The following is a 15,414-nucleotide window of genomic DNA, read 5'->3' as shown; positions in this document are numbered from 1 at the left end:
CAAAAGGGGCGAAGGAGGAACAATCAGGGCAGAAGTAGGAGAGGAAACACACGACCACAACGACCACGAGAGGGACAAGCGAGACCAAAAGAAGGAGGAGCCCCTGCAGCAGACGCAGCCACCGGCCACCGAAACGTGTGCCGCAGCGGGCAGGAAAAGCCGGCGCGCTAGCAATTGGCGCGACAGACAGGCAAGAAGGCATGATGGTGTTTGAAATAATAAACCAGGGTCAAACCTGCTATGATGTGTCATGTATCAATCGTCACTGCAACCCACACAAGGACGGCAGGAAATCCGTCACAACATAAAGCAAAAATGTATTTTAAATATAAATCTTTTTTCACAGTCACACTAAAAGCCTGTCAATAGATTCGGTTTATTATTAGTTCACTTCACCACCCTCAAATCCTTTTGATATTTAACAATCCAGAACATAATTTATTTAAATCTAAAGAACACAAACTAAGAATCAACAGAGGAAAGTGTATTGGCGTTTCTAGTTATACTTTGAATTTATTTTTATTTTTTTTTAAGGTTATGTCCCACATTGCAATAAATTATGCCATGTCATCTAGCGACTCTTATGAGAGCCAATAGCTACTTTCCCTTACTGAGGAGATGGCAACACTGCTCCAGTCTCATATAAAGAACCAAGTATCCGACTTATTTTTTTATTTTGAAGCAATATTGCCATTTAACTGGGAATAAGTAACTCTGTGTGTGCAATTCTTGGTTCCCAAACCTGAGGTAATAAAGATGGATTTTCCCAAAAGCTACTATTAATGGCAATGGAGAAGGCAATTAAAACGGTAGGCATTAACAGCAGGTTAGAAATGTGTGACTGACACATTAGCAAAGTTCGCTCGATTTGTTGTGTAGCAGCTTGTATTACGGGACGATAAAGACTGTTCTAAAAACTACTTTTAGGGTTTGAGATTAATGAGGCGATAGACATAACACAAACCACCGAGATGCGTTTATTCCAAACTTTTTTCTAATGTTTCTTCGGTTTTCTTTTTTTTTCCCGTGTCTGACTCTGGCTCGTACTTTATATGGTGGGATGCTAAAATCCATCACTGTTGCAATTTATACTGTTAAAAAGTTTGATATGCTTAGAATAAGATTTGTTTTTTTAGTACCTTGCATCTTAACAAACCCACCTCTTAGTGGCTTGAAAGCAAGTCATCACAGCATAAATAATGCAAACGTTTGACCAAATAAGTGTCATTGCATTTTATGTAGTACAAAAGGACATGTTTAAAACATATACTGAACAAAAATATAAATGCAACACATTAGTTTTTGCTCCCATTGTTCATGAGTTGAATTCAAAGACCAATATTATCCATCCCACCTCACAGGTGTGGCATATCAAGATGCTGATTAAACAGCATTATTATTGCACAGGTGTGCGTTAGGATGCCCACAATAAAAGGCCAAACTGAAATGTGCAGTTTTGCTTTATTAGGGTTTTGGGTCAGAAAAGCAGTCAGTATCTGGTGTGATTAGCAATTGCCTCACGCAGTGCAACGTATCTCCGTCACACAGAGTTGATCAGGTTGGTAATTGTGGCCTGTGGAATGGGCCACTCGATTCACTACATTTACATTAGCAAACAGCTCTCACACACGATGCCACACGCGCCCTCTCCCGTATGCCCTGAACAGTGAAAACCGGGATTCATCCGTGGAGAGAACACCTCTAACGTACTAGATGCCATCGAATGTGAGTGTTTGCCTAATCAAGTCGGTAACGACGACAAACTACAGTCAGGTCGAGACCCCGATGAGGACGAAAAGCATGTAGATTAGCTTCCCTAAGACGGTTTGTGCAAAAAATATTTTTGTTATGCAAACCAATTGCAGCAGCTGTTCGGGTGGCTGTTCTCAGATGATCATGGAGGTGGATCAGCTGGATGTGGAGGTCATTGGCTGGTGTGGTTACACGTGGTCTGCGGTTGTGAAGTCGGTTGGCTGGACTGCCAGATTCTCTAAAACCCCTTGGGTAGAGAAATTAACATTGCATGCACAGGCAAAAGCTCTGGTGGACATTCCCACAGTCAGTAAGCCAACTGCAAGCTCCCTCAAAACTTGAGACATATGTGACATTATACTGTGTGATAAAACTGCACATTTCAGAAAGTGGCCTTTCATTGTGGCCACCCTAAGGCATACCTGTGCAATAAACACACTGTTTAATCAGCATCTTGATATGCCACACCTGTGAAGTGGGATAAATTATCTTGGCAAAGAATAAATGCTCACTCTCACAGATTTAGACACATCCGTAAACAATAATTGAGGAATTGGTCATTTGTCTATATAACAAATGTTTTAGATCTTTGAGTTAAACTCATGAAAAATGTAAGCAAAAACCAGTGTTGCGATTATATTTTTGTTCAGTATAGAAAAAAAAAATAAAACTACCCCTTTTGGCTGTTTGCAACATTTAGACAGATGCCTAGAGGGTGCTAATTTTCCGAAGTACTTTAAGCGTTATAGCCCAACCTTTTACGGCTTCTAGAAGGTAATGGCGTAACTACGTAACACGTAGTTTGCTAATGATAATGATTTGGATAGCTGGCTTTAGCCATCATTAAATATATATTCTATCGTAACTACAACATGACTAAAAATTGTTTGTTGCTTCTCTTTGACTGCATTCCCTGCACGTACGTGTTGACAAGAGTGGGGACGTGACAGCCGTCAACACAAATTAGATTTTTCAGGCCGGAAAACATTTTTTATTACACAAACTTAGCTATTGTGAACAAATGCTAACGATTTTAAAACAAAATGGGTTGCATTGAACCATTAATGGTGAAATACGCTAGCTGGTGGTGTCATTGGTATATTTTTTGTCAACTAACTTTTATATGTAAGTAGTTTTTTCTGTATAAATTTCTCAGATAATGTCAGCAAGCTGATTAGAGCAATAGTATATAGAATGGAACCTCAATTTAAAAACCCTTCTTTTTATGAACTGTGATTCACAATCCACAGCCCGATGCTTTGGTGGACGGCCCTTGTCTCAGGTGTATACACCAATTGTGAGCTTGTGTGCCGCTCAGCCATTTTCTGTCTGGCAGTACGTCCATTGTGGCGGGCATATCACTCCCTGATGGTCATTCAGTCAGTGCAACGGTCGTTAGATAATGTGCTCAGTGCTCCTTTGTGTGATTTGTAAGGGTTTTTCCAGGCCTTCTTAAAGCATGTTTCTCGTTTTGCTGGATCAATATGAGTCTAAAGACGACAATGGACGAGAGACCTGCGTCTTCAAATATTCAGAAAGTATCCACAATGTTGTCAACACTGCCTCCTCTCCATCCCTGCGGTGCACACCCAAAAAATGTTAAGGTAGAATAGATTTTTTTTGTTCAGAATACATTTTAGCGAACTGGCTGTTCAAGTTAAGGAGTTCTGTGATTTCAAACTGAGTGCACAAGGGGGGACGGTATAGCTCGGTTAGCACAGTGCCGTGCCAGCAACTTGAGGGCTCCAGGTTTGATCCCCGATTCCGCCATCCTAGTCACTGCCATTGTGTCCTTGGGCAAGACACTTTACCCACCTGCTCCCAGTGCCACCCACACTGGTTTAAATGTAATTTAGATATTGGGTTTCACTATGTAAAGCGCTTTGAGTCACAATAGAAAAAGCGCTATATAAATTTAATTCACTTCACTTCACCTTAAGGCTCCAGACAGCGTGTGCTTGTCAGCAGGGTGGCTGTATACAAGGAGGACAGTTCAGCTAGTTGTTTTGACATGGTTATTAATTAGAAACGTGATCTACCATCCCTTGTAATGTTTGTTTGACATACAGTAATGTATAGCGCTCTATAATGTGTTCAAACTTTTACTAAAATTTGGACTTTTCTCTCAGCTGGAACCCATTAAGTCATCCATCAAAGTTTATTCATATACCCCTTAGTCACAAGTGTCTCAAAGGGCTGCACAAGCCACAGAGACATCCTCGGCTCAGATCCCACATGTCGTCAATGTTTTTTTATGGAGAAATTTGCTTCAATATACAAACTTTTCTTTTTACGACCCGTGTTCAAGAACCAATTAGGGTCATAAATTGATATTTCAGTGTTCAGTAAATGTTTGGTTAGGTGGTACATATAAATGTATTTAAATGTCAATAGGTTTTGCAGTTTAACATCTTTGGAGCTATTGAAAATGTGGTCAACATGCAGCAATTTTATTTATCTCTGCATGCTCTAGTTAGTTGTGCTACTCAGCTTTTATTGTAATGAGTGTTACAAATTACTGTACTATTGACTATGGATTGTTCATAATTGATGCTGGATCATCAGTTTACTTTTTAGAGTATGACAATATTGGTTGTTGCTGCCGTGTTTGGACATATACTTGGAAATAAAAAACTTTTAACTAGCATCTTCTCATGCAATTCAAATGATTAAAGTTGCAGTTCAGCTAAATTAGCAGTCCCGGCTATAAAAACAATTTATGGTAAAGTTTTTTTCATGGTAGAAATATTCTTCTGCAGTGTCGAAAAAAGGGACCAGGGCTAGAAAATGGATAGTTTGGTTTTTTTTGTTTGTTTTTCTTAAAGGGCAGACTTGCTTTGAAATCACAACATGCAACTTGAACTTTAGAAGATTCCACTGCAAACAATGTTTGATCACTCATTAAAGGCCTCTTGAAACCCACTACTACCGCCCAGGCAGTCTGATAGTTTATATATCAATGATGAAATCTTAACGTTGCAACACATGCCAATACGGCCGGTTTAGTATACTAAATTGCAATTTTAAATTTCCCGTGGAGTTTGAAAACGTCGCGGAATGATGATGCTTATGTTGACGCGTGCTTGTGACGTTATTGGTTGGAGCGGACATTTCAGCCCAGCACCACTCACGGCTAAAAGTCGTCTGCTTTAATCGCATAATTATACAGTATTTTGGACATCTGTGTTGCTGAATCTTTTGCAGTTTGTTCAATGGAGACTACAAAGAAGAACGCTTGTGGTGAAAAGCGGTGGATTGCAGCTGCCTTTAGCAACCAAAATACAGCCGGTGTTTTTTTGTTGTGAACCTTTAATATGGAACAGAGCGGTTAAGCGAACATGTTTCTCTACCACATGTCAACCGGCAAGTTTTTGGATGAGATAATTGTGATATTAAATCGGCTCTTACCGGAGACTTGAGTGGAGTTTGCATCCTCCTGCAGGAGCTGTCAAAAAGGCAACTGTGATTTACTTGGCTCCTCCATATGGCTTCCCTCAGAGACACTGGCGGTCACCGCAGCCCTCCGACTTTCAGGTATCACTTTATAATTTCACTAAAACACTAGTAACACAATAAGCAGATAAGGGATTTTCCAGAATTATCCTAGTGAATGTGTCTAATATCTGAATCGCTCCCACTGCCGTCGCCTTTTTTTTTTTTTCGAGTGCTTCACTCTAACTTTCCTCAAAAATCTTTCATCCTCGCTCAAATTAATGGGGACATCGTCGCTTTCTCAGTCCGAATCGCTCTTGCTGCTGGTGGCTATGATTATAAACAGTGTACACATCGTCTACTACTTCCGGTACAGGCAAGGCTTTTTTTTATTAGCGACCAAAAGTTGCAAACTTTATCGTCGATGTTCTCTGCTAAATGCTTTCAGCAAAAATATGGCAATATCGCGAAATGATCAAGTATGACACAGAATGGTTCTGCTATCCCTGTTTAAATAAGAAAATCTCATTTCAGTAGGCCTTTATGGTGATTTAGGCTTTTTTACGACTAGTAATCCCCCTTGTGTTGACCCTCATGTATCATTATTTTTAAAGAGCAAAACTGCTTTCTGCAAAGTGTCGAAAAAAAAAAACTAAACACTTGGCAACATCCAAGCTTTGTTTGTACTTGCCCGAAATACATTATTTTTTTCTGAAATCAAAGACTTTAGGGTCATTTGGAAAAAAAAATGGAAGTGTAGGTCAAAATGTAATATGTGCTGTTTGTGTTGTATACAGTGTACACAAATCTCTGCATTGGGTGTTTTATCAATGTCAACATGCCTGCAGACTGTAGCCGATCACTGCACACCACTCAAAGGAAATAAACAGTATTGAAGCAGAACCTGTTATACAGTGTACACATGACCATGTGTCAATCATAAAGTACTTTCTTTTGGTCTAACAATCATGTATAAAAAATACTGTATATTATTGATGTGCGCTGGTGAACCGATTCATGATGCGTTTGTGAGAATGTGTTGACAATACATTACAAATTGTTTAAAAATCAACATGGATAAGAGATGATATCAAGTGTTTGGAAAACTTTTTGCTGCCTTTCAAAACATTGCTACTCAGTTGTTGGTGTGAAATGTGTTAAACAATGAACTCATAAGTGGGATTAATGCTAATTGAAAATGTTGCGCCTTGTTATGACGTCATCGTTTCTGTTGCTGCTGCACGTGTTGTTTAAATATACCCGTTTATCAATGACCATGCAGCCAGAGACTATATTTACACTGCAGGTTAAAGTGGCCCAAATCTGATTTGGTTTTAAATCAGATGTTTCCAGCTGACTGTTTACACTGCAAGTAAAATGTGATTTTTATCAGACTTCAGTGTAGTGCACGAGGTCCCAATGTGGCCTCAACATCACTTGTATGTGCAGTTTGCTAAAGTGAAAAAGGAAGTTGACCGGAAGGAAGTCGCCACCATAGATATGGTCACCACGCCTTAAAAATGAGTGGGGGGTTTTTAATGTAAAAATAAATTAAAGTAATATAATGTACGAATGGATTTATATAGTGCAATATATTTGGAAAGGTTTACATTTTTAATGGCTTTTAAGTAAAGAAGATACTGACATCAGGGTGGATCTACAGGAGCTTTTAATTAATATTAAAACTTTGTCGTCTTTTAATTCTAGAGGTATTTTATTCAAAATAGTTTTATTCTCTATACAGATTCCGAACTGGCCACAAGTCTCAAAAGCACATTTTCAACTAAACTTGGGCTGTTTAGGAGTAATCTAATCTCCCATCAAATCTGAACCGCATACTAAAACTCACAATGTCACGTGGTACAAGCGGGCAGCCAGGCTAAAGCCATGTACACACAAACACAGATACTTAATTGCATACTTATCTCTGTGTTTAGGCCTCTTGTCCACACGCAGACTTTTGGCTTTGAAAACGCAGACTTTTTCAAACGCTGGCCAAAGTGTAGAGATAAAAATGCCGACTTTTACAAACGCCGGCCAAAGTGTGGAGATCCAAAACTCTGCGCTTAGCGTGTACACGGCACAAACGCAGACTTGTGATGACGTCACGGTTGTGCGCTGTCATTTCCAAGCTGCCTTTAAACACACTATAAGAGGATTTACTGTATGTTTGAACGTAAATATGCTGATTTTACTTTACATCAGACGTTACCGTGAATTGATAACGTGGACCCCGACTTAAAGTTGAAACATTTATTCGGGTGTTACCATTTAGTGGTCAATTGTACGAAATAAGTACTGTACTGTGCAATCTACTAATAAAAGTTTAAATCAATCAACCATAAGGGTGTAACGGTACAAAAAAAATTTGGTTCAGTAAGTACCTTGATTTAGAGGTCACGATTCAGTTCATTTTCGGTACAGTAAGAAAACAATATATACATTTTTTGGTTATTTATTTACCAAATTTGAAAAATCTTCCACCAAAAATATTTTTCTTAGTGGAATATTTGATGTGAAGTAATCGGAACCTTGGATAGGTCAATGATTCATAACAACATTGAGTTGGATTCAATATTATGTTTTGAGCAATGACAGTTTGAAAGAAAAATAACAGCTTTGTTTTATTAGTCAACGTTGCAACTTTTTCTAAATTACATTTAACTTTTAAGCTTTTTATTTAATTTTTGTTTATTTTAATAGTATTTTTAGAATGTGCCATGGGCCTTTAAACATCAGCTATGGGCCGCAAATGGCCTCCAAGGCACACTTTTGACACCCCTGCTATAGATAATAAAAAATAAAATCTGGTAAATCTATGGGTAAAAAGCAGAGCCTGGCGATGCATGCGCATTTATCATAACTCGCTCTCTCTGTCGCCGCCCCTTTCTCACAAATGCTGCTGCGTGCATAATTTGTTTTGTTTTTAACCCTGAACGTATATTGAAAATACACGCAACCCTAACTTAAAATGCCGGACATTTGAGGCATTTAAGAAATTCCACCCAAACAGCCCCGCAAAAGAGGACATATCTCATGAAAAGAGGAGGTATGGTCAGTCTATCCTAGCCCGGTCGCTGCCAGCTTGCTGTGTGCTGTGCCTCGGTGTGCATTGTTTACCCAACGTGCGGTACGCTACTTAATATGTCCATGTGGAAACTCGTTCGGTACACCTCCGAACCAAACTGAAACGGTTCAATACGAATACACGTACCGTTACACCCCTAATCATATGTGTTTGTCATTCTTGTTTGGTGTGGGTTCACAGTCTGGCACATATTTGTAACGGTGTTAAAAAAATGTTTACGGTCACCCTTAGTGTGATGTGTGTAGCTGTTGATCAAATATATCTTGCAATAACACACGTGCGTCTCACATTGCCAGATGCAACATACAACTGGACTTGCACGCTGTCAGTTCAGGATGTAGCCACCATATATATGGTCACCACGCCTTAAAAATGAGTGGGGGGTTTTTAATGTAAAAATAAATTAAAGTAATAGAATGTACGAATGGATTTATACAGTGCAATAATACTTCCTGATTATTGTTGATCTGGTAAAAATTGACAGGGGCTTCGAGAGAATTGGTGCCCTGAAATTCAGGGGACTCCCGGGAAAATTGGGGACGTTGGCAAATATAACGCTGTCAACCGCCGTTCATATTACACTTGCGGGCCGCACCAACATTAAATTGTCATTTCAAAGCGCGGGCCGCATAATAACGTCTCGCGGGCCGCAATTGGCCCGCATGTTTGAGACCCCTGGTCTAAATCCATACTTGCCAACCCACCCGATTTTCCCGGGAGACTCTCGAATTTCAGTGCCCCTCCCAAAAATCTCCCAATGCAACCATTCTTCCGAATTTTCACCCGTAAAACAATATTGGGGGCGTGTCTTAAAGGCACTGCCTTTAGTGTCGTCTCTCACCTGAAAAGGAGACTATTATATATGTCTCCATTATCCATAGGTTTATCTATAACCCATAAAGTGGGCAGGTACTGAGCTATTTCTCAGCATGTGTTTATTCCAGCCGGCACGTCAATACACTGACACACAACATCCGGATTCCCATCATGCATTGCTTCAAGACTACAGCAAGTAGTAATGTCCAAAAACATAACAGAGACGAAGCGGAAGAACAAAGAAGAGACATGGCGACGACGAGTAAGAGGAAGTACGCTTGCAAGTTCCAAAATGATTGGAAAAAAACATTTCAGTTCATCCAGGGCAGCTTGAAGGAGAAAGGGTATGCTGCCTGCAAATTTTGTAGATCAGACTTCGCCATTGAACACGTCATTTCCGGTTTCTACCCTAAATGAAGCGAGCCTCAATAAAGCATGTCCCCAACACTCCCTCCATTGCCCCACACCCTGCTCAAAGCCTCGGCACATTTGGTGCCATCACAAATATTGTCATAACTCCCAAAATACAAACTCGAATGCAACAGCAAAAAAGCACAGCAGGAAACTGCGCATGAAAAGAACCAGCTGAAAGAGAGCTAAGGACAAATAAAAGTAGTTAGATAAAAATCAAGTGTTCACTCACCGTTATCGTGACATCCACACACAATGAGAATGGCCTCAATAGTCCTGAGTAACGATAGCAGCAGGTGAAAAACATAATTATTAATCACCGACAGGTGAGGAGGACGGCGCTCAGAAGCATTGAATAAGGACAACCCATAAAAAACAGGAAGTGGAAAAAAAATAAGAGCGCAAAACAGGAAGTGAACAAAAAAATAAAACCCACACAACCAAAAAAGGAATGACCTGACATACAGGTTACAACAATATAGAAACAAAAATGTGTTTTAAAAATCCCAAAATAACAGCCTCTTTCCAATTAATACTTGTCTTAGACTTAGATAAACTTTATTGATCCATGAGGGAAATTGTTCCACACAGTAGCTCAGTTACAAAGGACGGAAAAGGTAAAGATAGAAATGTTAATGCATGTATAAAGTAGACTAAAAATTTACCATAGTAGCAATATAAAATATCCATCCATCCATCCATTTCCTACCGCTTGTCCCTTTTGGGGACGCGGGGGGTGCTGGAGCCTATCTCAGCTGCGTTCGGGCAGAAGGCAGGGTACACCCTGGACAAGTCGCCAAATATAACATATGTAATATTTACATATTATATATCCTCACACAAACTATACACACTATATATTATTAAAGCCACGTCAACTCGGTATTATCCCACTTTTCAGCAGTGTTGATATTGACAGCTATTTCAATGTAGTTTTAGTCATAGTCTTCACTAAAATGTTATTGTCAAATCGTTGTCATCTAAATTGATTTAGTATTAGTCAACACAATTACACAACAATTTAGTCAGCTTAAATTGTTGTAAATTCAGTGGAATTAAATATAAAGTATAAAAAATAGGGCCTCATTATAATTCATGAAAGCACCTTTATTTAGACGAGCGGTTCTTAATTTTCCCTACAAAAGAGCTGACACTGAATAAATAATCTTTCTTTTGATTTCAATCATATTCAAAAACTACATCTAATCTAAATACAATTTAACAGATAAACATTGTCAATTGATATAAAACCATGGGTAATCCAAAAAAAAATATTAATAAGGCTAAGGTCAGGCTGATTACAAAAATAAACATAAATGAAATATACTGCAAAAGAAGGGATTGATGGACTGATGAAAAATACATGTGCATACAATTACACAGTAGGGAAATAAAAACATTTTAACTAAATTAATAATATATAATAATAACAACATATATGTTGCTTCAATAAACTATTAATACAATTAAAATGCAAATTCAATTACAGCTTTAGTCATACTTTTTGAGGTTAGAAACTTCTCTAAATTTAGCTCCAGACCTCTTCTGTTTGTTAGACATTGTCATTACTGCCTCAAGTGGTGGAAAAGTGTATTGCAACTGAGTACCACCTTGGGACATACGGGCCACAGCTGAGAAAATTATATTATTATGGCAACCATTTGGGAGGTGTGCCCGGCCCTATGATTAAGAAACATTGATTTAGACTACCAGCCAAGCATATGTTTAACACAAAAGTAGTTACATACTTATGGTCAAGTATGACTCCGCGACCCCAAAGGGAATAAGCGGTAGAAAATGGATTGATGGATGGATGGATGGTATGTATGTGTCAGAGATGGCACAGAGCAAAGCCCTCTGTGTACTTGGCTACATGTTATTTCTTGAATTCAGTAGTGTTTTTCACCTTCTTTATCAAAGTGCTGACACTAACAAGAACGCACCAACGACAACTGTGTGCTCACCTGACTTAATTTACTGACGCAATCACACGCATGCAGCACCATAATCCCCTTCATCAACCAAATGCCACAACTCACAACTTTCTTTAGCCCCATGTTGTGCTATTTTGCAGTCGCACTCAATAAAAAAAGCACAGAGGCGGAGTTGGATTCTTTGTTTAAGCATTCATTTCTGCCGAGTGGTACGCAGGGGAACAGACTAGGTTATTACACACAATGTTTGGCTGTATGATAAACGAAATCGGAGCAAACTTTTACCAAATTATGACAGTGGAAAAGTGAATCATATTAAACACAGGTATCAAACTCCAGGCCTGGGGGCTCGATGTGGCCCGCCACTTCATTTTATTTGGCCCCTCAAAAGCCAGGAAATAATATGTATCTATAAAGTACTGTAACTTGTCTTACTAAATGTATTTTCTTTCTATTTTGGGAAACAAAAATGTATGTACTCCATGTAATTGTAAATTATGTTAACTTAAATATTGTCTAATTATGCAAAAATGTATTAAGAAACATTCAAAACACTTTTTAAATATACTAATAATGATGATTTCAAAGCAAGTTACCCATAAAATTGTGCGACGTAAAAGTAGCAATAGATTTCATGGTAAATTTGTGAAATTTACTGTGGTTTTTAAAGCATCCATCCATCCATTTCTACCGCTTATTCCCTTTAGGGTCGCGGGGGCGCTGTTGTCGATCTTAGCTACAATAGGGGCGGAAGGCGGAGTACACCCTGGACAAGCGATTTTGTCTAAATGGAAACCCAAACAGTACTTTTTTTAAGGTAATAAACTGTGGTGCCATTTTGGCATTTACAGTAATACACCGAAATTTCTACAGTTGTTGATTTTTGTTAAAAAAAATGAGAAAAAACGGACAAACTTTACAATAAAAAAACAAATGTCAATTTTACACAAAAATTCTGGCAACTAACCTGACTTTTTTTTTTTACCATAAAAACAGCTGTACTGTTTTTCCATTTACAGTAATATACACACAATTCTGAGGTGAAATTATTGCAACTTACCATATTTTTTATACATTTTAGTTTAAAAAAAAATCTAATAAAAATAAGCAGTGTGATAATAATATTCACTGTTAAAAGCCGCCCTCTGGGGCCAAACATAACTGCAATGTGGCCCTGAGTGAAAACAACTCTGACACGTCTAATATAAAAAGTGGGGTGTAAGAAAACGGGGTTGCCACTAAAACAGTATTTGTATCGGGGATACCAAGCTCTGTTTTACATGGTATGTGACAGAGTACCACCGCAGAAAGCACTTGGCTCTCCAAGTACCAGCATAATGACTGATATTAAAATACAGTAGCGTAGTCGGCCTAAGCATTTATCAAAAACAAGGCAGATGTCCGCCCTAAGATCGGTAGGTCGTGAGTTCATACCAAAGATTATACAAACTGGACCTTTTAACTCCCTGCTTGGCACTCAGCATCAAGGGTTGGAATTTGGGGTTAAATCACCCAAAAAATGTATTCCTGGGCGCGGCCACCGCTGCTGCTCACTGCTCCCCTCACCCCCCAGGGGGTAATCAAGGGTGAGGGGTCAAATGCAGAAAATAATTTCGCCACACCTTATATGTGTGTGACAATCATTGGTACTTAACTTAAAGGCGTACTGAAAGCCACTACTACCCACCACGCAGTCTGATAGTTTATACATCAATGATGAAATATTAACATTGCAACACATGCCAATAAGGCTTTTTTAGTTTACTAAATTACAATTTTAAATTTAGCGGGAGTTTCGTCTTGAAAACGTTGTGTAATGATGACGTGGACTCGTGACGTCACAGGTTTTTAGGAAGTGTGAACGCTACAAACACACAGGTAAAAGTCGTCTGCTTTAACGGCATAATTACACAGTATTTTGGACATCTGTGTTGCTGAATCTTTTGCAATTTGTTCAATTAATATTGGAGAAGTCACAGTAGAAAGATGGCGTTGGGAAGCTTTAGCCTTTAGCCACTCAAACACACAGTGATTACTTTTTTAAAATTCCCGGAGGTGAAAATTTACTATGGATCAGAGCGCGGTCAAGCGAACATGATTCCAGACCGAATGTTAACCAGCAGGTTTCGGTGAGAAAATTGTGTTTAAAAAGTCACTTCTTACCGGAGAAAAGCTGAGCTTGTGCCGTCCATAGCTGCCGTCGACTCCCCTGAGACACTGCGCGTCAACATCCCAGCCGTGGACACACTCTTGCGACTATCAGGTACTATTAAACTCACTAAAACACTAGCAACACAATAGAAAGATAAGGGATTTCCCAGAATTAACCTAGTAAATGTGTTTAAAAACATCGGAATACGTCCCAATGCTATCGCGTTTTTTTTTTTTTTTTAGTCTGTCGCTATCAATATCCTCAAACACAAATCTTTCATCCTCGCTCAAATTAATGGGGAAATTGTTGTTTTCTCGGTCCGAATAACTGTTTTTGTTGGAGACTCCCATTAAAATCAATGTGAATATGTGATGAGCCATCAACATGTGACGTCATCTATTGCGACTTCCGGTAAAGGCGAGGCTTTTTCAGGAAGTACCAAAAGTGGCGCAACTTTCTCGTCAATTTTCACTACTGAATCCTTTCAGCAAAAATATGGCAATAACGCGAAATGATCAAATATGACACATAGAATGGAGCTGCTATTCCCGTTTAAAAAAGAAAATCTAATTTCAGTAGGCCTTTAAGATGTTTTATTTAACAAGTATATTTCATGTTTGGCCACTGTAACATCACACAGGAACTGTACCACTGCGCTTGAATACAGAAAAATAAAACACTGTACTTTAATCAAATTTATGTTTAGCGTACCAGAAGATGGAGCTCGCGTACCACTCGCGGCACATGTACCACAGGTTGAGAACCATCCATCCATCCATCCACTTCTACCGCTTATTCCCTTATGGGGTCGCGGGGGGCTCTGGCGCCTATCTCAGCTACAATCGGGCAGAAGGCGGGGTACACTCTGGACAAGTCGCCACCTCATCGCAGGTCCAACACAGATAGACAGACAACATTCACACTCACATTCACACACTAGGGCCAATTTAGTGTTGCCAATCAACCTATCCCCAGGTGCATGTCTTTGGAAGTGGGAGGAAGCCGGAGTACCCGGAGGGAACCCACGCATTCACGGGGAGAACATGCAAACTCCACACAGAAAGATCCCGAGCCTGGATTTGAACCCAGGACTGCAGGAACTTCATATCGTGAGGCAGATGCACTAACCCCTCTGCCACCGTGAAGCCAGGTTGAGAACCACTGGTATAAAATATGTGTAATGTCATTCGAACACCTTCAGACTCCAAGATGCGTTGGTTAAGTACACAAAAAGACAGGAAGAGTTTCTCTCTTGCTTTGAAGTCAAAAGTAACAGACCCCTGAGAAAGTCTCCAGTGAAGGCCAACAAATGAGTGGCCCTACAAGACTTGCCAGGTGTGCGTGCCCTCAGCTGATTTATGGCATCACCCTTATTATGGAGACTGCAGCACTGCACATGTGTTCACGCTTCTTAACTTTGTGGATCCAATCCCTCAAAAGTGAGTTTGCGCGGTCAGCAGAAACACATCCGCTCTCTCCAATACAACTTTCTAATCTTACAGCAGAGCATGGCCCCCCCTTCTTATTTTTTCTCTCTCTCCAAGCACAGCTGCAATCAGCCCATCTCGGTGGTCCCTTCGAAGAAGCGGACTCGCTCTTGCCAAAAGGACACTGGTCTCCCGGGAATGAGACGGGGAGAGAATCGATACTGGGATTGAGTCTCACTGAACCTCGCGAGCTGTGTCGTTTAAAGTCATCTTCTGTGCTTGGTTTGTCTCTAATGGAGACTACTGTGGTCCAGACACCAGGAGGCATTTCAGAGCTTTCTAGAGGATCAAAAAAAGATGCTCATTAAAAGAAACACAATGTAGTGGTTGAACGACTCCCGC

At 39.6% G+C, this 15,414-nt stretch overlaps 1 long non-coding RNA gene across 2 annotated transcripts in view; it reads right to left on the bottom strand.

Annotated features, from left to right (window-relative positions):
- LOC133537159 (uncharacterized) overlaps positions 1–9,859 on the bottom strand; it is a 71,537-nt gene extending 61,678 nt beyond the window's left edge. For both annotated transcript variants that reach the window (XR_009802612.1, XR_009802613.1), the window contains exon 1: positions 9,732–9,859. This is a non-coding gene — a long non-coding RNA (uncharacterized LOC133537159). The remainder of the gene's footprint in view (positions 1–9,731) is intronic.
- Positions 9,860–15,414: the final 5,555 nt, after the last annotated feature.

This window comes from Nerophis ophidion, linkage group LG02, assembly GCF_033978795.1.
Source record: "Nerophis ophidion isolate RoL-2023_Sa linkage group LG02, RoL_Noph_v1.0, whole genome shotgun sequence".
NCBI lineage: Eukaryota > Metazoa > Chordata > Actinopteri > Syngnathiformes > Syngnathidae > Nerophis > Nerophis ophidion.
This window is presented reverse-complemented; position numbering and strand designations above follow the sequence as displayed.